The sequence below is a fragment of the Dasypus novemcinctus genome, chromosome X, assembly GCF_030445035.2.
Source record: "Dasypus novemcinctus isolate mDasNov1 chromosome X, mDasNov1.1.hap2, whole genome shotgun sequence".
Lineage (NCBI taxonomy): Eukaryota > Metazoa > Chordata > Mammalia > Cingulata > Dasypodidae > Dasypus > Dasypus novemcinctus.
Genome location: NC_080704.1, coordinates 186603147 through 186629612, shown reverse-complemented (window position 1 = coordinate 186629612; position 26466 = coordinate 186603147). Strand labels below are relative to the sequence as shown.

Here is a 26466-nt window from a genome sequence, read left to right as displayed (position 1 = left end):
GTATTGGATCTGTGGATCTATATTCATTTGTTGGTTGCAGTTATATCTTTAAATATTTTTTCTCTCCCCCATCTTCTTCCTTTTCTTTGGAAATTCCAATTATACCTATAATAGGTTGCTTAAAGTTGTTCCACAGATCACTGTTGCTGAGTTTTTTGTATTTTTCTGAATCATTTTGGATTGTCTGTTGCTATATCTTTCAAGTTCACTAATCTTTTCTTCTGCAGTGTCTTTTAATATATCTTTCATGGCTCTCCTTAATATGCTCATATTTTGCTCTGCCTTCTAGAACATGCTGAATATAGTTTTTTGTTGTTGTTTTTTTAAAATTTATTCCCCCCCCCTTGCGGCTTGCTTGCTATCTGCTCTCTGTGTCCATTTGCTGTGCATTCTTCTGTGTCTGCTTGTCTCCCTTTGTTGTGTCATCTTGCTGCGCCAGCTATCCGTGGGCACGGGCCGTCAGCTCTCCATTGGTGTGGGCTGTCAGCTCTCTGTGGGTGTGGGCCATCAGTTCTCCAATGGTGTGGCCCAGCTTGCCTTCACAAGGAGGCCCTGGGACACAAACCCAGGGCCTCCCATGTGGTAGACAGGAGCCCAATCGATTGAACCACAGCCACTTCCCAAATATAGTTTTGATAAGTTTTAATGTCCTTGTCTACCAATGAAAGGTGCAGCAACTTCTCTTCTTCTTTGGAGGGGATAGCCCAGCATGCTCCATAGAAACTTCACTTTTCATAACTCTGAGGCAAGGTGATAAAGATGTACTATTGTCCCTGTTAGCTGAAAATGAATTGATTTGGCTGATCCTTGCAATTTGATATAGAGATAAAAATGCATTTGCCAAATCAATAGCTGCATACCAGATGTTGATTTGATCCAGTACAGAGACCATATCTTTTTTTTTTTTTAATTTTTTTTTTATTGACTTTGTAATAATATTACATTAAAAATATATATGTGAGGTCCCATTCAACCCCACCCCCCCACCCCCCCTCTCCCCCCCCCCCAACAACACTCGTTCCCATCATCATGACACATCCATTGGATTTGGTAAGTACATCTTTGGGCACCTCTGCACCTCATATACATTGGTTCACATCATGGCCCATACTCTCCTCTATTCCATCAAGTGGGCCCTGTGAGGATTTACAATGTCCGGTGATTACCTCTGAAGCACCATCCAGGGCAGCTCCATGTCCCGAAGACGCCTCCACCTCTCATCTCTTCCTGCCTTTCCCCATACCCTTTGTCCATTATGTCCACTTTTCCCAATCCAATGCCACCTCTTCTATGTGGACATTGGATTGGTTGTGTCCATTGCACCTCTATGTCAAGAGGAGGCTCAGATTCCACCTGGATGCTGGATGCAATCCTCCCATTTTCAGTTGTAATCACTCTAGGCTCCATGGTGTGGTGGTTGTCCTTCTTCAACTCCATCTTAGCTGAGTGTGGTAAGTCCAATAAATCAGATTGTAGGTGCTGGAGTCTGTTGAGGCTCAGGATCTGGCTATCACATTGTCAGTCCAGAGATTCAAATCCCCTAAATATATCTTAAACCCCAACATTAACTGCACCTCCAGCACATTAGCATGAAAGTCTTATGAAGGGAGATCCCATCTGAGTCCAGATTCATCACACATAAACACCATTTCCAAAGAGGGGCCATCTGCCCTGGTAGTTAACCCCATCGGCCATGACCATAACTCCCATGGGTCTCTTTAGCCCTCAAAGGAACCAATATCTGGGGGTTGTATCTGCTTTATCTGTCTCTCTGACTCTGCTCAGTTGTGCATGAGGGCAAACCTTCTGCCAGCCTCCAGACTCTTTTTTAGAAACTCGTAGCCATATAAACTCATTTCTCCTTTCCATTTCCCCCTTACTTTAGGTCAAACAGCATTTTAAAGTCATGGTATTTTATGTAGACATGGATATTCTGCTGATCCGCATTGAACCTTCTGTATAAGGTCATTTTCCAGTTGCATCATCAGTTGGTAGTTGATAGTGGTCCCAGAGACCATATCTTAAGGAGCTGGATTAAGTTTATGATAATGCGTTCTCCAAGATCCATCCACCTTCTGCACAGACCAGACAAACATGTTAAATGGGGATATGATAGGAATAACACCCCTACATCTTTCAAGTCTTTAATGATGTCTAATCTCTGCATTTCCCCAGGAATTCTATTCTAGTAATGGGTGTGGATAGTTTTGGTGACTTTCACCCTTCCTACATCATAGCCATCACTCCATCAGTCAGAAGCTGATGTGGGGATTTGATCAGTTGTCAGAGATGACTGTTCTAATTACAGTCGAGAACTGGGAGAATGACCACAGACCTACGGGGCCCACTTTGAGATAGAATTAGGTCAAAACTTCACTTATCACCTGGCTTCCCTAGGAGATATAGTAGAGGTGGGTGAGTGAAGATTCACACTTAGTAAATTCACTACATCATCATTTCTCTCTCTCTGTGTCTTTGTATTTCTCCCTTTACATAATGACAAGGAAGTTCCAGCATCTTAATTTCATTGAATGCAGCTGCAATCCATTTCTTAGTCAGTCAGTCAAGTAAACTGTTAGACCACTTTAAGTACTCAAGCTAGCACATTAAATCTAGAATCTCTGGTAAGTATAGCCATATTGATAGGTTTAGCTTGATCCAATATTATATTGTTTCCTTGTCCTAACAACCTCACAACCCATTCCATACATATTCCATAGATTTTGAAAATAACTTTATTGGGGTAATATATATATATATAATATTAAAAAATAGAATTCACCCTCTGTAAGCATACAGTTAAATTATTTTTAGTAAATTTTTACAGTTGTACCACAGTTTTAGATCATTTACATAATTTCTACTATTTCTGTAGTTCTCTCAGCCCATTTGCAGGCACTACCCACGCCCATTCTTAGCCCCAGGCAATAAATGATCTGCTTTCTGGCTCTATAGGTCTGTCTTTTCTAGAAATTTCTTATAAAATGGAATTCATATGAATGGAATCATGGAATATATGGTCTTTTGTGTCTGATTTTTTTTTCTTAGCATTGACCACACAGCAGGTAGTGTGCTTTCTTAAATTCACTTAAGGTGGAAGCTAAGGCCATTAAATTAAGACCTTTTTTTTAAATAGGAGTTTAGTCCTATAAAATTTCCCCTCAGTACTGCTTCAGTGGCATTTCATAAATTCTGATATATTGTGTGCTCATTTTTATTCAGTTCAAGATATTTCCTAATTTCCCTTGTGATTTCTTCTGTGACCTCTGGGTTATTTAGAATAGTAAATGCAAAGGAGGAAGAGCATTTTGAATTTGGTTTTGTTTACTTCAGATGTCTGATGATTCTTAGTCATCTGCTCACCTTTATATTTGAGGGTGTAGATCAATGGCAGTGGCTCTCAGTGGGGTGTGGGGGGGTTTCCGTCGGGTAATATTGCCAGATTTAGCAATAAATAAATTTAAAAAATAAAAATAGAAGGTACCCAGTTAAGTCTTTTTAAGATTTATTTATTTTTATTTATTTATTTTATTTCTCTCCCCTTCCTTCCCCCCCAGTTGTCCGCTCTCTGTGTCCATTTGCTGTGTGTTCTTCTGTGACCACTTCTATCCTTATCAGCGGCACCAGGAATCTGTGTTTCTTTTTGTTGCGTCATCTTGCTGTGTCAGCTCTCCATGTGGGCGGCGCCATTCCTGGGCAGGCTGCACTTTCTTTCGCCCTGGGCGGCTCTCCTTAGGGGGCGCACTCCTTGCGCGTGGGGCTCCCCTACGCGGGGACACCCCTGAGTGGCACAGCACTCCTTGCATGCATCAGCACTGCTCATGGGCCAGCTCCACACGGGTCAAGAGGCCTGGGGTTTGAACCCTGGACCTCCCATGTGGTAGGTGGACACCCTAACCACTGGGCCAAGTCCACTTCCTCCCAGTTAAGTTTTAATTTCAGATTATAAAACATGTCAACCCTACCCTCAGGGGACGCTTGGCAATGTCTACAGACAGTTGTGTTTGTCGCCACTGGGGAGGGGATGCTATGGGCATCTAGTGGTAGAGGGCAGGGATGCTGGTAAAGATCCAACAATGTACACACCAGCCTGAGATGTTAGTAGTGCTGAGGGTGAGAAACCCTGTTCTAAATTGAACAGTGAATTTCTTCAACTTTAATGAGCATCCTGTTGACAAATACCTGTTTTGATTCTAGAAGCTGATTTCTTGTTTCAGTGGAGAGGAAGGGGCCTGGGTTGACTGAAACAGGTAGTTTGTCTTTGAGTTGTGGGCTCCCACAGCAGCTGGAAGTCTCCATTACTTGATTTATCATCCAGGGGTCTTTTCTCTGGATTCCTGCCCTGCCCTGAGCCCTGATCTTTCTCAGGAACATTTGGTAGAGTCCATGGGAAAGAGCTTGTTCTGAGTGCGAGTTCCCTTGTGCCTGACACTGCAGCTGATCTATGTTTCCTCCTCCCTTGCTCTGCCACAGCTGAGCCAGGCCATGTGTCCTGTCTACCCAGGGAGGGGCTCAGCCCTTTTTGGAATTCAGGTTACGTGGGTGCTTGTGACCTCATTTCTCTGATGGGCTTGAGAAAAATTAAGATTCTGTGTTTCATCCAGCTTTTTCTCATTTTCAGGGTGGGAGGGACGTTCTTTGCAATTTTCAACAAAAGTAGAAAAGAATATATTGGAAGTTTCAGATTTACACAGCCACCATGACCTCAGCTGGTTTCAGTTTTTTACTTTATTTCTCTAGTTCAACTGGTACTCCATAACTTTATTTTCCAAATAGTTATTCAACTGACCCAACACCACTGTTGTGTAGTCCTTCCTCTATACATATTTTCTTTTTATGTTGCCAGAGATGGTGCATTTTTTTTAGACTTTATTTACTGAATGCTTTTTTAAAAACAACTTTATTGAGATATAATTCATATACCATACAATCCACCCATATAATGTTACAACTTGGTGGTTTTTAGTACATCCACAGACTTGTTAACATCCCACTATCAAGTTCCAGAACTTCTTCATCACCCCAACAGGAAATCCTGTACTCATTAGGAAGCTACTCCCCAATGCCCTCTCCTACCAGCCCCTGACAATCACTAATATGCTTTTTGTCTACGGATTTACCAACTCTGGACATTTCATATAAATGGAATCATACAGTGTATTCGTCAGCCAAAGGAGTGCTGGTGCAAAGTATCAGAAATCTGTTGATTTGTATAAAGATATTTATTTGGGGTAAAAGCTTACAGTTACAAGGTCCTAAAGAGTCCAACTCAAGATTAGTTCCTTACCAAACACTGTGGCTATGTGTTGAAGCAAGATGGTGGGTGACGTCTGCAGGGGTTCAGCCTTCCTTTTTCCCTTAAGGCTCTGTGGGCCCAGCCTCTTCTGATCTCAGCTGTGGGTTGGTCCTGGGCTCATTTCTTCCAGTGCTCAGCTGCTCTGGTCTCTTCACAAGGTCAGCTGTAGACTCTCAGGTGAATGGCTCATCTCTCTTCCCTGGGGCCTCTGCTGTGTTTATGGAGCTCTCTCTCTTTCTCTGTATATCTTCCCTGTGTATCTACTTATGTGTAAGAGTCTGTCTTATTGGCTCACCATGGGGGTGGGGACTCAGCCTTGCATGCCCTAATGATGTGGTCTGATCAAAGCCCTAATCTTGATTTAATCAAGTAAATGTAAAACCTTTGAATTTAAATCAAAGGGTATCAAGTTCAGAAGAACAGACTAGTTTATAAACATAATCAATATCTTTTTGGAATTCATAAATAATATCAAACTGCTACATACAATATGTGACCTTTTGTGTCTGGCCTTGTTCATGTAGCATCATGTTTTGGGGTCATCCATGTTGGAGCACATACCAGCACTTCATTCCCTTTTATAGCTGACATTGTATGGATATGCCACATTTTGTTTATCCATTTATCAGTTGATGGACATAAGGATTTTCACCTTTTGATGATTATGAATAATGCTGCTATGAATATTCTGTTTGAGAACCTGTTTTCATTTTTTGGGGGTGGGAGGTATATGCCTAGCAGTGGAAATGCTAGGTTCTGTGGCAATTCTATGTTTATGTAACTTTTTGTGGAACTGCCAGACTTTTCTGGCTGTACCAGTATAGCATATTTTTAAATAATAGATGCATATGTTTTGAAATCAAACCATATTATACAGTATATACAGTAGAAAGCTAGTTTCCCTTCTTCCCTTTTCTCCCAGCCACTCATTTCCTCTTGCCAGCTGCAAGCACTGTTACCGGTTTCTTGACTTTCCTTCTAGATATATTCCATGCATATGCAAGCGTATATACATCTTTATTTTTTGCACAAATGTACCATACTATACTCACCATTTTTTAAACCTCCTTTCTTAACTATATTTTTGGGACTGTTCCGTATCAGCATGTAGAGATCTTTCTCATTATTTTTAACAACTGCAATATTCTGTTGCGTGGAGGTACCATGATTGGCTTTAGTTTTTAGTCTTTTGATACTATAAATAATGCTGCAGTGAATATCTTTGTACATTGGTCTTTGTGGTGTGGTGCATCTATGTTTGTAAAAAAAGGGTTCTTAGAAGTGGAATTGCTGAGTCAAAGTGTAGATGAATGTCAAATGCTAGGAAATGTCAAATTGCCAGCTAAAATGCATCTATCTGTTTTCACTCGCAGCAACAGTGCATGAAAGTACTTGTCCCCTGCACCTCCTCGAATGTACCATATTAGCAAATGCTTTGATCTTTGCAAAGTGGATAGGTGATAAACGATATCTTGTTGTTTTAATTGAATTTCTTTATAAGTGAGGCTGAGCATCTTTTCATAGATATAAAAGCCATTCGTATTTCTGTTTCTACAAAATGATCTTAAATGCAACCTTCATTAAATCATAAATGCTTCCTTGGGTCTGTTTTGGGGCAATTTTTTTCAGTTGATCTGCTTGTCAATTCTTATAGCTTTGTTTTAGTTTTTAAAAATTGTTATTGAATAGATGATACATTTACATATTTCAAAACTAAAATATATTTAAAATATACATTAAGAAATCTTGCCCCAACTCCATCTTCATCCATACCATCATGCTTACCCTTCCAATAACCATTTTTATTTGACCATCTCCTCATCCTTCCAGTAATTCTTTTTTTTTCAATGTTACATTCAAAACCTATGAGGTCCCCATATGCCCCCACCCCCCTCACCCCACTCCTTTCACATCAACAACCTCTTTCATCATCGTGGGACATTCATTACATTTGGTGAATACATTTTGAGCACTGCTGCACCACATGGATAGTGGTTTACATTGTACCAGTATTTCTTCATATAAATACAAAGAAATATGTATATATCGTCTTATTCTTCCCCTTCTTAAGCAAAAAGTAGCTTACTCTATATACCATTCTATAGCTTCTGACTGTTCGTTTAGAAACATGTCCTAGAATTCTTTCCATGTGACTACAGAGCTTTATAGATTGCTGGATCTGAGAATCTACAAATTTCATAGATATTAACTAATGCCCCATTTTGCATTCCCACTAGTAATATAAACCCACAGCCTTGCCAACACAGTGTGTTGTTCAAACTTTGGGATTTTTATCATCAGTGGGAAATGGCATTACTAGGTAGCTTTTTCTCTTTCCTTTTTCATTTTTTCCTTTCCTTTATTTAATTTTAAAACAGTCTCTTACAGAAAAGTTGTAAGTACATTTTGTAGCTTTTTTTTCTTTTTTCTGAACTACGCGTAAGTTGCTGACATGCTGCCCCATCACCATCAAATTCTTTAGTATTTCCTACAAATAAGAACATTCTCCTATAATATACACAGCATAATCATCTAAATAAGGCCATTCACACTGATATTTTAGTACTAACGAATCCTTAGACTCCATTCAAGTTTTGCAGTAGACTCTAAGATTTACTTTATAGAGAAGGGAATCCATCTAGAATCATGTAGTTCATTTAGTTCTCTTTATTCTCCTTTAACTTTGCAATTCTTTTGTTAGGAGAGGTTGAGCATTTCTTTACATATTTAGGGGCTGTGTTTATTTATTTTTCTGTGTGCTCTTTCCTCATTGTTGGTCTTTTTAGTTTCAGTTTCTGAGAGGTGATTAGCCCTTTGTGAGAGGAGTTGTGTATGATTTTTCCCAATTTGTCATTTGTATTTTGACTCTGCCTATGTTGTTTGTGTGTGTGTGTGTGTGTGTGTGAAAAAAGTTTTATATAAAGTTTCCCAATATTTTCTTTTCCACATTCTGGATTTTAAGACATATTAAGAAGGTCTTTCCCATCCTATGGTTATAAAGGAATTCACCTCTGCTTTTTTCTAGTGCTTGTATGGTTTTATTTTTTACATTTAAATCCCTGATCCACTTGGAGTTTATCCTGGTACAGATGTCAGGAATAGATCTAATTTTATATTTTTCCTAATGGCTATATAGTGGTCCCAGCACTATTTATTATTAAAAATTTCATCTTTAGGTTCCTATGCCACTGCTAATTTTTTTTAGGCGGTCCTGGGGATTGAACCTGGACCTGGTACATGGGAAGCAGGCACTCAATTGCTGAGCCATATTCACTCCCCAAAGAGAGTTGGTTTTCTCTTTGTTTGTTTGTTTTTAGGAGGTACCAGGGATTGAACCTGGGACCTTGTACCTGGGAAGCAGGTGCTCAATCATTTGATCTATATCTGTTCTACTTGCTAATATTTTGAAATCTAGTCTGTGTGCCCATTTATTCACAGTTTTATATTATAAGAAAAATTCTTAATATCTGATATTTTTACTACTTTTATTTGTATATGTATATGTTTATGTTTATCCCATTGATTTGATTTGCTGCACTCATAGGAAATTCCCATACTTATTTCTGGTTCTATATTTGAGCTTCTTGTTCTCTTCCATTGGTCTGTCTATTAATGAGCCAGTGTCATACAGTTTTATTTTTCACTTTTTTATTTTTTAAAAGATAACAGTTTTAATTATAGAGGCTTTGTAGTTTAATAGTGGCATGGCTAGACCCTTTTTATTTTTATTTATTTATTTTTAGTTTTCTTTTTTGGTTTTGCTTTTTATTTTCTACATAAGTTTAGTATTAGCTTGTGTATTAGTCAGAATTCTCTAGGGAAACAGAATCAACAAGAGATATTTGTCAATAGTATGCAATTTTTTTAAGAGTCTCTCACGCAGCTGTGGGGATGCACAAGTCCAGGTTCTGCAGGCAGGCCACAACCAGGAACTACAATGAAAGTCCAGTGAAGGTTCTTGACGAGTTCTGGGAGATGCTGGCTGTCCAAAGATGAGCTGGGAAATTCTCACTCAATGCTGGAATCACTCCCCCTTTTAAGGCATTCAACTGATTGGGTTAAGTGTCACTCATTGCTGATGGCACTCTCCCTGATTGATGTAATTACAACCAGCTATCTGTGATTTACCACTGCAGTAAAGTCAATGGTGATTAAAGTCCATCAATGCCCTTGTAATACAGTTAGCCCAGTGCTTGCTTCACCAAACAACTGGGCACAGTTACCTGACCGAGTTGACACAATAGCCTAACCGTCACAGTTTGCTTAGTTTAAAAATAAAACCTGTGTGTGTGGGGAGTTATTTTAAACTTCTAAACTAACTTCGGGACAATTGACATATTTATGATCTTGAGTCTCTCCGTCCAAGAGTGTGTTATGTCTTCCCATTGTTCAAGTCTACTTTTATGTCTTACAGGAGTATTTCCAAGTTGACTTCAGGCTGATTCTACACACTTCTTATTAAGCTTATGCCTAGTATTTTTTTCAGTGTTTTTATTATCATGAAAGTGTCCTTCTCTTGATTATATCTTTTAACAGGTTGTTGTTTGTATATATAAGGCTATTGATTTCTGTCTTCTCCTTGGTTCCTTAAGAAAACAGAACTTGAGCCAAGGCTTATTTTCCAATGTTTTCTTGGGGTTATAATCCCAAGGCAATGAGAATCATGGAAAAAGGGATGCAAGGAAAGAAAATACAAATTGGTGTATTACTGAGTTGGCCAAAGCTTCACAAGCAAACACAGCCAGTTTTTGATCAGGTGGGATATATTTGGATAGGATCTGTAAAATCACTGCACCTTGAAACAGTCTTTTGCAGTAAATAGGGGAGAGAAATTTATCTGCCAGTTCCTTTATGGCTCCCATTTCTCATTAGGTAAGGTTTGTCCCACAGATTCTTAACTCTACCGTAATTCTGGGTTGTGTCCCCCAGACCCTCTGGGTAGCCGCTAGGAAAGCCAGAGCCTTTCTTCTATGGCATCGTGTCTCCTCTGAATTCAGAAGTGGCAGAAGAAACCAGTGGCTATGGCTTTCCATTGAGTATGCAGCCAAGGGCCTGAAAGGTATGTGGGACCAAATTCACCCGGGAAGCACAGATATTGGGTCCAATACAATTGTCACATAATAATATTATATCCTGTTACCTTGAAGTCTCTTACTTTTGTAGTGGGTTTTCAGCTAATTCTTTTGTGTTTTCTAGGTATACAATGATGTTATCTGAAATAGAAATAATTTCACTACTTTTGCTTTCGATTCTTACATACCTAATTTTTAAAACCTTGTCCAATGTGTTGGTTAATACCCCGATGTTAAACAGTGGTGTCGATAATGGGCAACCTTGTCTTATCTGGACTTTTACAGGCATGCCTTCAGTGTTTTCCTATTAAGAAAGATATTGGCTTTGGCTGAGAGAATATATATTTTTATAGTAGTGAAGTATTCCATTTATTCCTAGATTACTGAGGTTTTCTTTTAGATAAAAAATTCTTGTCAAATTTTATTAAGAAGCTTTTCAGTACCTCTACAGATGGTCATATGATTTTTTCACTGAATCTATTAAAGTAATAAAGTCTATTAAAAGATTCTCTAATATTGAACCCTATTTATGTTTCTGTAATATCCACTTGGTCAGGGTATATTATTTTTTATTGTGTTGTTGGGGTATGCATGTTAATATTTTATATTGGATTTTTGAATCAATGTTCATAATTGAGATTGGTCTATGTTTTTTTATATGTATAACCTTTAGAAAGTTTTGGCATTCATGTTATACTTGGTTCATGTAAAAAACTTTGAAATTTACCATATTCTAGAATAGTTTAAGTGGAGTTGGAATTAACTGGCACTTTAAAAGTTTGATAATTCCCCTGTAAAACTGTGTGTACCTGATGCTTTTTTGTGTGTTTAGATCTTTGTCAGCTTCCTCTGTTTCTTTTATTGAAATTTATCTTTTTCGTTTAGGTAAATTATACTTTCCTGGAAAAGTATCTGTTTTATCCTGGTTATCATATTCATTTACATATATTTTTCCAAAATGGTTCCTATGATTTAAAAAAAATTGCCCACTCTTTCCATAGGCATTTCTTCCTTATCATTTTGAATTTGTGCTTGATCTCCCTTTTCCCATTTGATTAGGTTAGCTGGTGGTGTTTCTGTTTCACTGATTTCTTTGGCACTGAACTAGCTTTTTGTTTAATCATTAATTCTACTTTAAACATTTTCTAACCCTTTAATTTCCTCCCTTATATTTATCAATTCCCTCCTTCTACTTTGGTGTATTTTAGACATGGAGAAACTTGGCCAGACCACACACTCCATATAGATGTTGTACCAGTCAGGGTTTTAATTTACAAGCACTTGAAGCTGACCCTGACTGATTTAGGCAGAAAAGGAGTTTATCAAAATGATATTGGGTAGGTCACAGAAATGTTGAGAGGGCTGGAGGATGAGTTTTGAGGTTAAACAGCCAGGAAAAAACACCCCAAACCACAACTCAGAACTACCTCTGGTGAGAAATCCATTGCCACTACTGCCTACCTGTTCCTTCCCTCTTCTGTCAAAGGGAGTGGGTACATGACTGTCAGGTCCCAAGATGCAAGAAACTCTGAGTGATGGCCACTGGTCTTTCGTTATGAGCCCACCCAATAGTCTATAAGCTATGAATTAACTGTAAAGTTCGCTACCACCAACACATCTTAGATAAGATAGTAGGGATAAGAAAGAGGAAAGAAAAAGAAAATTACTCACATACCATAGCAAGGCAGAACATGTGGATGGTTGCCACAGTCCTTGATTCATGTTTCTCTTTTGCTCAGCTAGTACCTCAGCTGGGTGGGGTTCTTTATCTGGTGAGGTGACCTACAATTTTAATTTCTGAGGAATCTGAGTCCTTGGTGGTCCTACCAGTGCGTTTTGGTGTTGGAAAATGCCTCCATTCCAATTCTCAAGGTCCCAGGCTTTCCTAAGCATGTTCTCAATTTCATATATAAGACCAGGTGAAATAATTTGGCAACGAGCAATATTAAACTCTGAGTTTTGTTTTGGACTATCTTACCCTGGAGCTACAAGATATACAAGCTCCTTTTAGCACTGCTGTAAAAAGAATGACCAGCAAAAAGACTTAAATTCTTGGTCATTCTTTCTCCAGCACAAATGCCTCATGCCCTTCCTTACTATTCCGTGGTAGTGAACACCAAGGTCCTCTTCCCCACAAAAAAGCAACAGCAACAAAACACGTTTTCTTCAGTGGGAACATCATTTCAGGTAACAAGATGGTTATTTAATTAGGTGGCTAAAGAACTGTTGGGAGGGCTGCAGAAGTGATCTTGAGGCTAAACTGTCAGAAAAGACTGTCAGAACCTGTACCCTAGATGTAAGGGAGACTGGAGGAGAAAGTATCTGGCATTTCTTGCTTCTATGATTGGAGTTGGTCTCTGCCTTTCCCAGAAAGTTTATAAGATGGGAAATTCCTCCAATGTAGAAAAAGGTTCAGATGCTGGGTGGCCCAAACAAATGACAGCGTTTACTACAGATAGCTATGTCCACTTAGGGTCTGGAAGTCAAGGTGATTGCAGTGGAATTTGAAGGTGTCCTATTTTCCACTCTTTCCTTGGCTAGGGGACTTAGTTCAGAGAATTAATGGGAATGTGCAGAAAGGACAAATCCAAAAATGATTTTAAAGACACACTTGATGACTACAACTGAAAGCAGGAGAATTGCATCCAGCAACCATGTGGAATCTAAGCACCCTCTTGATATAGATGTGGAGTAGACACAACCATTCCAAGGTCTACAGGATGGAGGAATAGAGTATAGATTAGAGTAGACTTACTGATATTCTATTCATGAACTATTATGATTAGTAATTGAAGAAAATGTGGCATTGGTGTGGAGAAAGTGACCATGGTGGCTGCTGGGGGTAGGGAATGGGAGGAAGAGATGTGATATGGGGGCATTTTCGGGGTTTGGAGTTGTCCTGGGTGGTGCTGCAGGGACAGTTACAGGACATTGTATGTCCTCCCATGGCCCACTGGGTGGACTGTGGGAGAGTGAGGGCTTTGATGGGGACCATTGGCCATGATGTGCAGCGATGCTCAGAGATGTATTCACCAAATGCAATGAATGTCTCATGATGATGGAGGAGATTGTTGTTGTGGGGGGAGAAATGGGGGGAGGGGGGTGGGGGGGTATATGGGGTATATGTAACATTAAAAAAATAAAGACAAAAAATAAAAATACACATTAATACTCTAAAAAAAAAAAAAGACATGCTCGATGGGACTTAGTGATTGCTTGTTATAAAGTATGTGAGAGAGAAGTAGTAGTGAAGATTTTGAATTTGACCGGAGTGGGGACATTGAGAAGGGGGATTGACCTAGGATGAATTACAGCAACTTTAGGTGCAGTGTGACATTATAAACTTTAGTGATTTGAAGGCGTATTAATGGTAATCTTACTCAATCCTGACTGTGTTTTTGGCCAGCCATTCTTTATCTGGACACTTCCAGTGACAGGAAGCTGGTTATATAATGTTCTTCCCAAAGAACTGTGTTAGAACCTGGTCCCGGTGTTACCTATTTAGAATCTGCAGAACACGTTTAATTCTTTTTCAACTTGAGAGCCCTCCAAATATCCCCGCCACATGATGCTAATGATTCAGTCCTTCCTTAGGAGAGGACATGGTTTTGCATTCCCTCACCAATCTAATATGTCTCCTCTGAACATGGTACCAGAACTGAGTAAAATCAGCCAGATTTAGACTGTCCAGGGCAGTTCAGTACAGGACTATCCTCATCTGGACACTACTTCTGAGAATGCAGCTGGAGATTCCATTAGCTTTGTTCTGGCAGCCACACCACACTGTTGACTCACACTGAGCTTCCTGTCAAGTAAACTTAGTTTTCCTCTGTGCTTTTGCTAAGCTATCTTTTCTCCATTCTGTTCTTGTATTGTTGGTGTATCATTTTATCTTAGCCGAGGAGCAGGGTCTTACATTTATTCTTGGTAAATTTCATCATTTTTGCAATTGGTCCTTCATGCCAGTCTGTTCCTGTGAGAGGGAGCACGGGACCTCATTTGGGGGCAAGTCATCGAGACTGATCCATAGCCGTCAGGCTGCTCTGTTAAGTTTGGCTTGTGTTGCGTTTGAAGTAACAGCAGTCATTTGGGCAAATTTGTCCAGAGCTCAGGAGAGGGATCTGGGCCAGTGATGGAGTTTTGGTGATGACTGGGGTATAAGCAGTAGTTGGAATCATGCAAGTAGATGAGATCATTCAGGGAAAGTGTGCTGAGACAGAAGGAAGAGAATTTAGGACAGAATTCTTGGAGATACACGCAGTTGGAGACTGAGAAGAAGCAATCAATGATGTCGAGAGAGGTAAGAGGAAATAAGAGGACTGCTGTGGCAGGGGGAGTTCCAGTTACCCCTCCTTCCTCCCAGGGCTCTGTTGGCCAATGGGTACAAAAGGTCTGTTTCTTCACTGAAAAAAGCTCAATTGGATAAAGTCACTTGGACCAGAGGCCAGAGTGGGGCTTCCTACGCTTTCTGGTAGGTTGATTCCCATTATGAGGGGGTTAGGAAGAAATGGGTTAGAGAGGGAAGTAGAAGTGTGGCAGCGAAAGAGAAGAAAGGTGAGATGGTCATTGTAAACAGAACAGATCTAAAGCAAAGGAGAGGGAAGCATTTTATGCGTTTATGCTTTGCTCAGAGTTATTTGTGAGATTGAGGACAGAGTGCAATGGGTAGAAGCCTTAACAGGAAAGGGCTCTCCACAGTTCTTTTTCAGAGTGTAAGGGCCCACGTGGTTCAAAACCTGGAGGAAAAGGCAGTGCATTGGTTTATCTGTGGGCCCACTGCTTTGGAGCATGCTCTCTAAAATGAGGGGAAGTCACTCAGAAGTGGGTCTGTCACCCTTTCCTCGCACTTGATCAAGGGCTTGTCAGTGCAGCTAAAGCCTTTGTCATGAGTCTGATATATGACTTCTAAGAAACCTTCAGCCCTAAAATCTGCACCACAGAAAAAGAAAAACTCCAAGTACAGCATCTCATTCTTTTTAAATAGAACGATGGTCGCCCCCACCACGTCTGTGAACCCACCTGCGTCTGAGCCCATAGCCTCTTCATTCCTTCTTCTATTTGGAGATGAACTATGAACTAGATCCCTTCCACTCATTCAATTCCCTCTATACTAGATTTTGACAACCACCATTCAAATATGTTGTTATTTTCTGAAAGAATAATATAATGAATCCAACACCATCTACAACAATTATCAACTCAGAGCCAGCCTTGTTTCAGCTGCACCCTCACCCACTCCCTCCCTGGATTATTCTGAAGCAAATCCCAGACATTGGATCATTTCACCTGTAAATATTTCAGCTTGTGCCAGTGAGCAGTGAGGTAATAAAACCCTTTACCCTTATGCGTTAGATCTTTAGTGCCCTTGGCAACATTGGTTATTACAAAAATCTTGTCTGGTAAATCGCCTCTGGATTGGGAGAACAGTAAAGACCTGTTGGGAAGCCATAGCTTTGGACTTCTTCTGAGTATGGTGACTCTTGGAGCTGGCATGACCCTTGTGGGTAACCTGAAAGCTATGCTAATGGAGTCATGAGAAGAGCTTTTGGCTCCCTCTGGGGGGTAAAACTTGGGAGTCAGGGCAGCTCCCACACCTCCTCAAGATGGATCTTACCTCCGCAGCTGAGCTGAACATGGGCATAAGGACTGCTGCGGAGATCCCCCCAGGGGAGCACGTAGCACTGCCCTGCTGGCGGGGCACCACTCCTGTCCCGTTTTCTTCTGAGAGTCTGTGATGCCGCATGTGGCCTATAGCTGTCCTGTGAGCCTGGTAGCTCAGCTGGACCTAAGAAGATCCCCGGTTAGACACCGTGCAGTATCTCTGAAAGCTACACATAGCCACAGTGCCATCAACACATCTGAAAAGTTAGCTGTTCCTTTGTCGTTGTTTTATGTCTCTTCATTCTACTTTAATCCACAGACTCTACCTCCATCTCTTTTTTTCCTCTTGCAACTTATTTATTGTAAAAAGCAAGGTCATTTGCTCTGTAGATTTTTTTTCACAGTTTAGATTTTGCAGATTGCAAAGCCCTGGTGTCACTTAATGTGTTCTCCTGCCCTTTATATTTCCTGTTTGTTGGTAATTGAACCTAGAAGTCTGCTCAGATTCAGGTTTGATTTCGGGCAAGACTACTTTGTAGGAGGGAGATGATATCTGGTTGTCTCTCTTTTTATGACTTTGGCAGCCACTGATGCTCAGTGCCCAAGTCCATTAATGCATTAAGGATTACAAAAATGGTGATATTCTATTTCTCCTTCTCTTCTAGTCAGGCTCTTCTAATCACTATTCCATCAAAACTGTTCTTGTCAGGGATGACCAGTGTCCTACCTCATAGAATTATTGTGACAACTTAATGCTCAATGAAGGTTACCAATTAATCTTGTACTTCTACTGGGAAGGGCAGAGATAATGAAAGATGTGCTCCATTTCCCCCACCCCCTTAGGTGGCCTTTGGTTTCCAACAGCATTCACCTGCCAGCTCCTGTTTGAGGGATTTACCTTGGCCTACTGGAGATCTCTTTGCTTGCACATTAGAGAGCTAGAAATGTCTGGAAATTTGCATACTCTACTCCTTAACCAGGGGAAGAGACAGCAAATGCAGAGCTCCTGAGGTAGGATCACATCAGAAATGTTCCAGAAGCAGTGAGGCTGTCAGCTTGTTTGGCACCAAGGGAGTGAGGGATGTAGTAGATGAAGGCAGAGGGGTGATGGGTGGGAGGAGGAGACTCATGTAGGGCCACTGCATGCTGTCTTAAGGCCTTTGGCTTTTTCTCTGAGTGATGAAGACATTGGGAAGTTTTGAGCACAGAAGTGATATTGTTTGACCTGAATTTTAACAGGATCACTCTGGCAGCCCGGTTGAGACTAGACCATAGAGGCCAGGGCAGAAGCGGTGTGATTAAGTAGGAGGTACTGCAGTGATCCAGGTGAGAGATAAGATGGCTCCCACCAGGGAGGGGGTGGTGGAGGGGGATATATTCTGACGGTAAAGCCAACAGGATTTTTTGTTGGATTGCTTATTCCTAGCAAGAGAAAGAAAGGAGTCAAGAATGGCTCCAGGGTGCTGGCGTTGCCATATACTGGGATTGGAAGCCCATCGAAGGAAGAGGTTTAGGGAGAGCCACACTTCCCCGGGGACTACATTATAGAAGGATGTCTTGAAAACGGCTTCGGCTAATTTTGTTTTGAAAATTCACTGTTTTTTTTTTTTTGTAATTATAAACCTTACTCTTGATTTCACTCAGACTTGTAAATAAGATAAGGGAAATGGAACTCAAAGAATTGTAATAAATGAGAGCACTGAGATTTACAGGGTATGAGAGTACACTGGGATGGAGGCGGGTATGTATGTGGTTTGCTTATTCATACTGTAATTTAGTCAACCTTTTCATGGATATTTAGAGTCTTCATGATTTTTAGCCATTATAAATAACGACTTAATGTCCATATATATACATTAGTGTGCACATCTTTGAAAATTTTTTGTTGCTCTGATAGGCAAAGATATCATATTTTTAAAATTAGCGTTTTCTGGACATATGGTTTGGGGCCATTTCTCTTTTTTTCTGTGAAATGCTTATTCATACCTGTAGCAGTTTGATATAATTAATGAATTTCAAAAAGAAATATTGGATTACACTTGTAATCTCTCTGTACCTGGGCATGATTTCAGTTATGATTAGGGCTTTGATTGGGCCACATCATTAGGGCATTGAGTCCCCACCTACCAAGGCATGGCGAAGAACAGAGCTGGAACTTTTTTTTTTAATTTTATTTTTTATTTTTTTTTATTTTATTTACTTTGTAATAATATTACATTAAAAATATATATATATGAGGTCCCATTGAACCCTACCTCCCCCACCCCACCTCTCCCCCCCCTCAGCAACACTCCCTCCCATCATCATGACACAGCCATTGCATTTGGCAAGTATATCTCTGGGCACCCCCGCACCCCATGGTCAACGGTTCACACCATGGCCCACACTCTCCCCCATTCCATCCAGTGGGCCCTGTGAGGATTTACAATGTCCGATGATTGCCCCTGAAGCACCATCCAGGGCAGCTCCATGTCCCAAAGACGCCTCCACCTCTCATCTCTTCCTGCCTTTCCCCATACCCATCAGCCATCATGTCCACTTTTCTCAATCCAATGCCACCTTTTCTATGTGGACATTGGATTGGTTGTGTCCATTGCACCTCTATGTCAAGAGGAGGCTCAGATTCCACCTGGATGCTGGATACAATCCTCCCACTTTCAGTTGTAATCACTCTAGGCTCCATGGTGTGGTGGTTGTCATTCTTCAACTCCATCTTAGCTGAGTGTGGTGAGCCCAATAAGTCAGATTGTAGGTGCTGGAGTCTGTTGAGGCTCAGGACCTGGCTATCACATTGTCAGTCCAGAGATTCAAATCCCCTAAATATATCTTAAACCCCGACACTAACTGCACCTCCAGCACATTAGCATGAAAGTCTTATGAAGAGAGATCCCATCTGAGTCCAGATTCGTCACACATAAACACCAGTTCCAAAGAGGGGCCATCTGACCTGGTAGTTAACCCCATCGGCCATGACCATAACTCCCATGGGTCTCTTTAGCCCTCGAAGGAACCGATATCTGGGGGTTGTATCTGCTTTATCTGTCTCTCTGACTCTGCTCAGTTGTGCATAAGGACAATCCTTCTGCCAGCCTCCAGACTCTTTTTTAGAGACTCGTAGCCATATAAACTAATTTCTCCTTTCCATTTCCCCCTTACATTAGGTCAAACAGCATTTTAAAGTCATGTTATTTTATGTAGACAGGGATATTCCGCTGATCCGCGTTGAACCTTCCGTATGAGGTCATTTTCCAGTTGCATCATCAGTTGGTAGTTGATAGTGGTCCCTCGTTGCCAGGGAGGCTCATCCCCGGGTGTCATGTCCCACGCTGGGGGGAAGGCATTGCATTTACATGCTGAGTTTGGCTTCGAGACTGGCCACATTTGAGTAACATGAAGGCTGACAGGAGGAAATTCCCAGGCACAATGCTGCTCTAGGCCTTGTTCTTATTTTAGGCTTATCAGCTCCCAAGCATAGTCATTAGCGTTATGGGCTCACTGTTGAACCCTCACTCCCTCCTGGTCCCCGCCGCTGCACCAGGGAGACTGTCGCTGCTCCCCTAGGGACCACGACAGAGCACCACTGGCCAGGAACCCAGTACCCCCCCTGCTGTGGTTTTTAATTGTTGCCACTATGAGTATATCCAAACCTGCCATGCACCCTGGACATATGTTCTGTACAGCTCCCTGTCAGCCATATATCACCTGTCAATAGTATCCCATACCAGTATTCCTCCATTGCCTTTGTTGAACCACTCTGTGGTCCAGAACTCCCTGAAATTTGAAGCCCAATATAATGTCAGGATCTCTTACTAGGAAATGGCATATAGCTATGGGTTTAAAGGTTATATAAAGAATACGTGTTGACTTGGAAAAAATTCTACATCCTATCTTCCCCCCCCCTAATTATTGAGCTTCTCTTCACAGGAGCCCTAGACCACATCAATGCATATATATAGTATACAGCACTCCCATACATCCACCACAAAACCTTTCCCTTCCACAGCGATACTCTTACAACCTATTCACATCATATTTACTTAACGTAATGTACAGAGTCTGAGACAATAGCTTTCAAACAAGGTGACATTTGTGCTTACATTGTGGTGCATACTTTAGGATACACAGTGTTTTACATTCTTAGTTATCCTATGTTTTACATTATGGTTTACATTATCAGTCTGTCATCTCCTATATGTTATGCTGTAATATTACATGTTTTATATCCATCCTTGTGTACTCTCACGAAACTCCTCTCTTACCCCCCATTTACCTTGGTTCCACACATTTAACGTCCATTTTCCCTTCCACCTTGGTGCCCACAGTGACAGCCAGCCTCCATTTCCCGAGGAGCCACTTCCAGATATAGATGGAATAGTGTTCAGGGTCTAACTTGCTCAACTGCCCCAATGCCCTGGGAGCCACCCTTTCTCTCGAGGGATACAGTTCCCTCTATTTGATGGCATTAGTCCTCCCCAGGATGTGGGTCCACCCCCACTCTCACTACTTGGGTTTCTACCCCATGGTGTCACCCACTCTGGCAGAATGAGCATTTAGACATTCCCCAGGAGCCCGTCCTGCATCAGACCCTCCCCTCCGAGCATTCTAAACAGGTAACCCTCTTTATTATATTTTGATATGATTTTCTCGGCATTTTACTCTCCACCACCTCCTGACCCTCTCCTGTTTCGTATGCTACCCCTCCCTCCCCCCACTTTTGGGCAACGTTACCCATCCGTCCCTCCCCAGCCACCCTCAAACCCGCAAAGCCCCAACCAAAGGCAACCCCTGCCCCCCTTTTATCTCTTCTTTGTGTTCATACTTACCACCATCTCGTCTTAAGTTCCACCCTGTAGACATCGGCTCACATCCTTCCTCCACCCTCCGATTTCCTGTAAGCCTATCGTTCAGTCTCTTGCTATCTAGGGCAGCTTGGTTATTTCAAATCATTGAGGTCATGTAGTATTTGTCCTTTAATGTCTGGGTTGCTTCACTCAACATAAGGTTCTCAAGATTCATCCATGTTATCACATGTGTTTGTAGTGTGTTTGTTCTTACAGCCGAGTAGTATTCCATTGTGTTTATATACCACATTTTATTGATCCACTCATCTGTTGATGGGCATTTGGGTTGATTCCAACTTTTGGCAATAGTGAACAATGCTGCTATGAACATTGGTGTACATATATCGGTTTGCGTCCTTGTTTTCAGTTCTGCTGGGTATATACCCAGCAGTGGTATTGCTGGGTCATATGGCAAATCTCTGGCTAGTTTTTTGAGAAACCGCCATACTGTCCTCCAGAATGGTTAGATCCTTCTGCATTCCCACCAGCAGTGGATGAGTGTTCCCCTTTCTTCACATCCTCTCCAGCACTTGTATTCTTCTGTTTTTTTCATAGCTGCCAATCTTATGGGTGTAAGATAGTATCTCATTGTGGTTTTGATTTGCATTTCCCTGATAGCTAGAGATTTGGAACATTTTTTCATGTGCTTTTTTGCCATTTGTATTTCTTCTTTGGAGAAGTGTCTGTTTAAGTCTTTTTCCCATTTTTTAAATGGGTTGTTTATCTTTTTATTTTCAAGATATAGGAGTTCTTTATATATGCAAGTTATAAGTTTCTTATCAGATATATGGTTGCCAAATATTTTCTCCCACTGTGTGGGCTCCCTTTTTACTTTCTTGACAAATTCCTTTGAGGTGCAAAAGGCTTTAATTTTGAGGAAGTCCCATTTATCTATCAGTTCTTTTGCCGCTCGTGCTTTTGGTGAGATATTCATAAATCCATTACCTATTACAAGGTCCTGTAGATGTTTCCCTACACTGCTTTCTAAGGTTTTTATGGTCTTGGCTCTTATATTTAGGTCTTTGATCCATCTTGAGTTGATCTTTGTATAAGGTGTGAGATGGTAATCCTCTTTCATTCTTCTACATATGGCTATCCAGTTCTCCAGACACCATTTGTTGAATAGGCCACTCTCTCCCAGTTGAGAGGGTTTGGTGGCTTTATCGAATATTATGTGGCTATATATGTGAGGTTCTATATCAGAGCTTTCAATTCGATTCCATTGGTCTGTGTGTCTCTCCTTATGCCAATACCATGCTGTTTTCACCACCGTAGCTTTGTAGTATGTTTTGAAGTCAGGTAGTGTGATTCCTCCAATTTCGTTTTTCTTTTTCAGTATGTCTTTGGCTATTCGGGGTAGAGCTGGAACTTTTGATGCGAGGGTTTCTGATGTTGGAGTTTTGATATTGGAGTTTGAAGCTTAAGTCTTAAGCCAGAGCTCTGAGGAAAGAGACAGAGCCGTTTGCCTGATAGCCTACAGCTGACCTTGTGGAGGAAACAAAGGAGCTGAGCCCAAAGGAACCCAGGAAGTCTGAACCCTCACAGATGTCAGCAGCCATCATGCTCCAACACATAAAAATAGATTTTGGTGAGGGAAGTAACTTATGCTTCATGGTCTGGTATCTGTAAGCTCCACCTCAAATAAATACCCTTTACAAAAACCAACCAATTTCTGGTATTTTGCATCAGCAGCCCTTTGGCTAACGAATACAATATCCTTTGCCCACGTTTTCCTATTAGGTTGTTATGTTTATCTTTGTATTTATGTATTCTGTTTACTAAATGTGTAGCAAATGTAGCTTCCTATGTATTGACTGTCTCAACTTTGTTTCAGGGTCCCACATAGACATTTTTGATTTTCCCAGTAAGTAGTTCTGTAAATCGCTTCATTTGTATTTCTTCCTCACTTCAAAATTATGAAAATATTTTTAATATTTCCTTTTCATCTTTATGTATAATTATTACATTAATGTAATTGCAAATTATTTTGTGAAAACCTCCAAACTCAGGGTTTTCCCTACTCCAGTCAGGCCAGATGTCTCCAGAGGCCCTTGTCTAACCCATCTCCAAAGCATGCTGGGAATCTCTAGTTGGGGGTGGCTCTACATGGCTGTCTCAGTAGTGTAAGGGCAGACATGAGAGTGGGAAACAGGGATCGAAGTTGGATTTCCTTCCCTTGTGGAGTACCCCCCACTCCCCCTTTGTTTACTTGTCTGCCTTCCCCCTCCCTGGACTGGGAGCCTGTGAGCACAGGGGCCACTTCTGACTTGCTCAGGGCCCTCCTCTCAGGGTCCGGAGTAGGTGAGGTCAAAGTCAGTTTCCTTCCCTCCTGGAGCACTCCCCTCTGTGGAGCACTCCCCTCTGCATGGGCCCAGGGGAGGTGCCTGGTGCCTGAAAGTGCACTCTCTTAGCTGCCAAGTAGAGCCTCACAAGTTTGTCCCACTGACCTGAAAGGTTTCTGGGGCATAATCCGTGGATTTTCCCTTTAGGTCCCTATACTTCTCTCTGTTATGTTTATCATCCTATATTGTGCTGATTTGTTTGACTTAGTCATATCTGTATTCACAGTACATAGCAAAGCCTTTCACTGGAGGCCTTACATCAGAGTAGCTCAGCTTATTTTGCCTACTTTGGAGATAAGAATTTCTCCTTGCCTCACACCAAGATGAATGCCTTGCTATTACTTGTTAAAAGGTAGTAGCAGCCAAAGGACACCTTGGCCTCCTGAGTGTGGATGGCTGCTTTTCTGTCTCCTCACATGGCTCCTTTTCTGTAGTTATTTCTGTTCATTACCACCAAGTCATGACTTCCTGTTAGAGGCTTCCAATTCTGGCAGGAGTTGGTTCCTATTTCACAAGAAGTAAGTCTGTTATGTTGTGGCTTTCAGTGCTGACAAGAAATCAGTGGTTTGGGGGCTTTGGCCAGGAGAACTATGTAATTAGAAATTAAATTAAGGCCTAAATAGTAATTTAACTGTACCCAAATTTTCACACCCAAAGAGATATCTAATATTGCTCTGCTCCAAAAGAAATATACCTTTTAAAGCCTTAGCCCCTAAAATGTCATCCTGCTTGATATTATCAAGTAAATATGAAGTAAATGAAAATTGTTGTTAGATAATTACTTGCATGGCAGATACCGAACTCACAAAGTTTTTATATTTAAGCTCTTTTGAACTTTAAAGATAAGATAGCTCCCATGCTATATAAACTGTTTAGGCATAAGTAAAGATACAAGTCTTCAAATCATTTTATGATCTAGTATAAGCCTAATACCGAAGTCAGGTAAGATCACAATAAAGAAAGGAAAACTATAATTTAACATAGTTGTGAGAAACTCATTCTAAAGGGGTTGTATTTACATGTAAAAAATGAAATAAGACTTCTTTTTTAAAATCTTATTATCTGGTTGCATCACCGTCTCTTTTTTGGTGCACCTCTCTGCTCAGGCCTGGGATGCCTTTTTTTTTTTTTTTTTTTTTTTTACCAGGAGGTCCTGGGGATCGAACCCCTGACCTCCATATGGTAAACGGGAGCTATAATTGCTTCCCGAAATGGAGCTTCTGAAAGAGAATATAGTTGAGTCTTAATCTGGTCTCGAGGGCAGGAAAACCTTTCTAAATACAATAACGGAGAGGGCAGCTAGACTCTCAGAAGTCATTAGTAGAGAGAGAGGGTAAGGGGAAGAGGCATAGAAATTAGAGGGGGGAGATGCATCTTCGTGTGCTTGTTAATATGCTCTGGGCTGGTGCTTATGGGTTCATTCAAAGCTCTGTGTTATCTTGGCCTAGTGGAGGGGAAAGGAGGGGCATTTAGGTCAGCTGAGGCGATGAGGTGGCCAAGGAAGTTTGCCTTGAACCGTAAACAATAAAGGGTTCTTCCTTCTAGCAGATGTGCTTTGAGCAAAGCAAGTCATAAAACCAAGGTGGCAGTCAGAACATTCTATTCCTCTCCAGGTATCTGGGGAGAAGTCTGCGGCAGGTAGGTGCCCTCTTGGAGCTTAGTTTCTCCCATGCTGAGACAGGAGCTTAAAAAACCACTGGTTGCCCTGTGGTCTCCTGGGCAGAGTAGCTTCTGTGGATTTGTAGTTAAATGCTTGCCAGGAGCTGTGAAGTGGTTTTGACAATTCCTTCCAGTCAGAAGAGTATGTGGAGATGATGAACCAACTAACTGGTAAAACTCCATTTGGATCCCGAGCTGACTGCTTGAATTCCCACTACCCTGGGCTGCTGTGATTCCTTTCCCTTCCCTCTCTTTTCTTCCCTTCCACCCTCCTACACCTACACCTCAAACTTAGGCTTAGTATTTGTGGATTTTTTTTTCCTTTATTGTTTTTATTATTCTTTTTTTTTTCATTTTTGAATTTTTCTTTGTGTGTTTTTTTTCTTTGTTGTTTTTATTATTCTTTTCTGTGCTTAGTACTTAAGGTGTTCCAAGCATAGATATTTCTACTTTTTAGGAAGTCATATATGGCACTGGTTTGCCTTATAGTTTCTGGCTGTAGTGTCATGTGACATAGATTAGCCAGCAGTGACTTTGTTATTTAACCTCTCCCTGCCTCAGTTTCTGGTACCTAAGTGTTAGCTATTGTTATTACTGCTGCATATTTTGAGGTCTTTCTGTTACTCCAGTACTGATATCTTCTTACTGCTAATGGACTCCCCTGGAGGAGCCCTTCCTGCTGTGCACTCAGCTTGGGCGGTGGAGAATGTCTCCAGCGGAAAGTATCAGAGCCTTCATGGGTGTAAGGGCAGTTGGAAAAGGCATGTTCTCATGCTCATGCCTTTGCAAGTACCTCTGCTTAGAATGGCCCGCCCCCCCAACCACTTTTGTATCTGGCGAACTCAGCTCAGTTGTCACTTCTGTATTATGCCTTCCCTGTTCTATATTCACATTTGATTACCTCCTTTGTGTTTCTGTTGCACCCCAGACTCTTAATCTATCAAAGAATTTAGCAGAGTGTTTGCCCAGTCATTCCAATCCACCATTTTGCATCCTGATCCTGGTATATCAGAGACCATCCCAGGTTTGTAACACCTGTAAATTTGATCATCTGATCTTAGTAACTTCTAAGATTTTGCCACACAAAAAATGTTCAGGCGTTCAGAGGCATGTAGACTTGACAGTACACTAGGAAGGTCAAATCCATGTCATGTGGTGTGGCTGTGCTTGAACATAACCATCTTAGCAGACTTATCTCTGATGAACATTTCCCCTCAGGATTCCTCCTTCCAAGGTCCATCACATTGCAGAGATACAGGATTTTTCTACCTCTGTTGACAAGTCATGCAAGCAGATCCTGTTAGCCAGGCCATCTCCAGGACAATCACAGGAAGTTATTCCAAGCCTGGGACGAGTCCCAGCTCTATTTGGCAGGGAGCAGAAGGTTACAGGCCATCAGGCTGAAGGGTCACCAGCAACCCCAGGGCTAGTGGCTTTGAGCCAGGACAGAGAAGCGCAGTATAACCTGCTCCTGGAAATTCCCACCCCGCTGCCCTTGGGTCCCGAAGCCTTTGTCGTTCCCCTTGGTGAGGAAGTAGACAGGGGAGAGAAAGGTCCTTCTTGAGCAGAGCTCAGCAGAAAATAGAAAATTAATGGTTTCTGTGTCTTCAATGGGGTTTACCTTTTGCAACATGTAAATACACCCCACACTTCCT

General features: G+C 41.3%; 1 protein-coding gene across 7 annotated transcripts in view; it reads left to right on the top strand.

The window, feature by feature from the left end:
• Window positions 1-26466, top strand: part of GAB3 (GRB2 associated binding protein 3) — a 117946-nt gene that overhangs the window by 10290 nt on the left and 81190 nt on the right. Inside the window, exon 1 of one of the 7 annotated variants that reach the window (XM_071213238.1) lies at window positions 24690-24790. The exons of 5 other annotated variants lie outside the window; for them this stretch is intronic. The gene's annotated coding sequence lies outside the window, so the exon portion shown is untranslated. Of the gene's footprint in view, window positions 1-24689; window positions 24791-26466 lie in introns of those variants that run through there. One more of the 7 variants, XM_071213239.1, reaches the window with a different exon arrangement.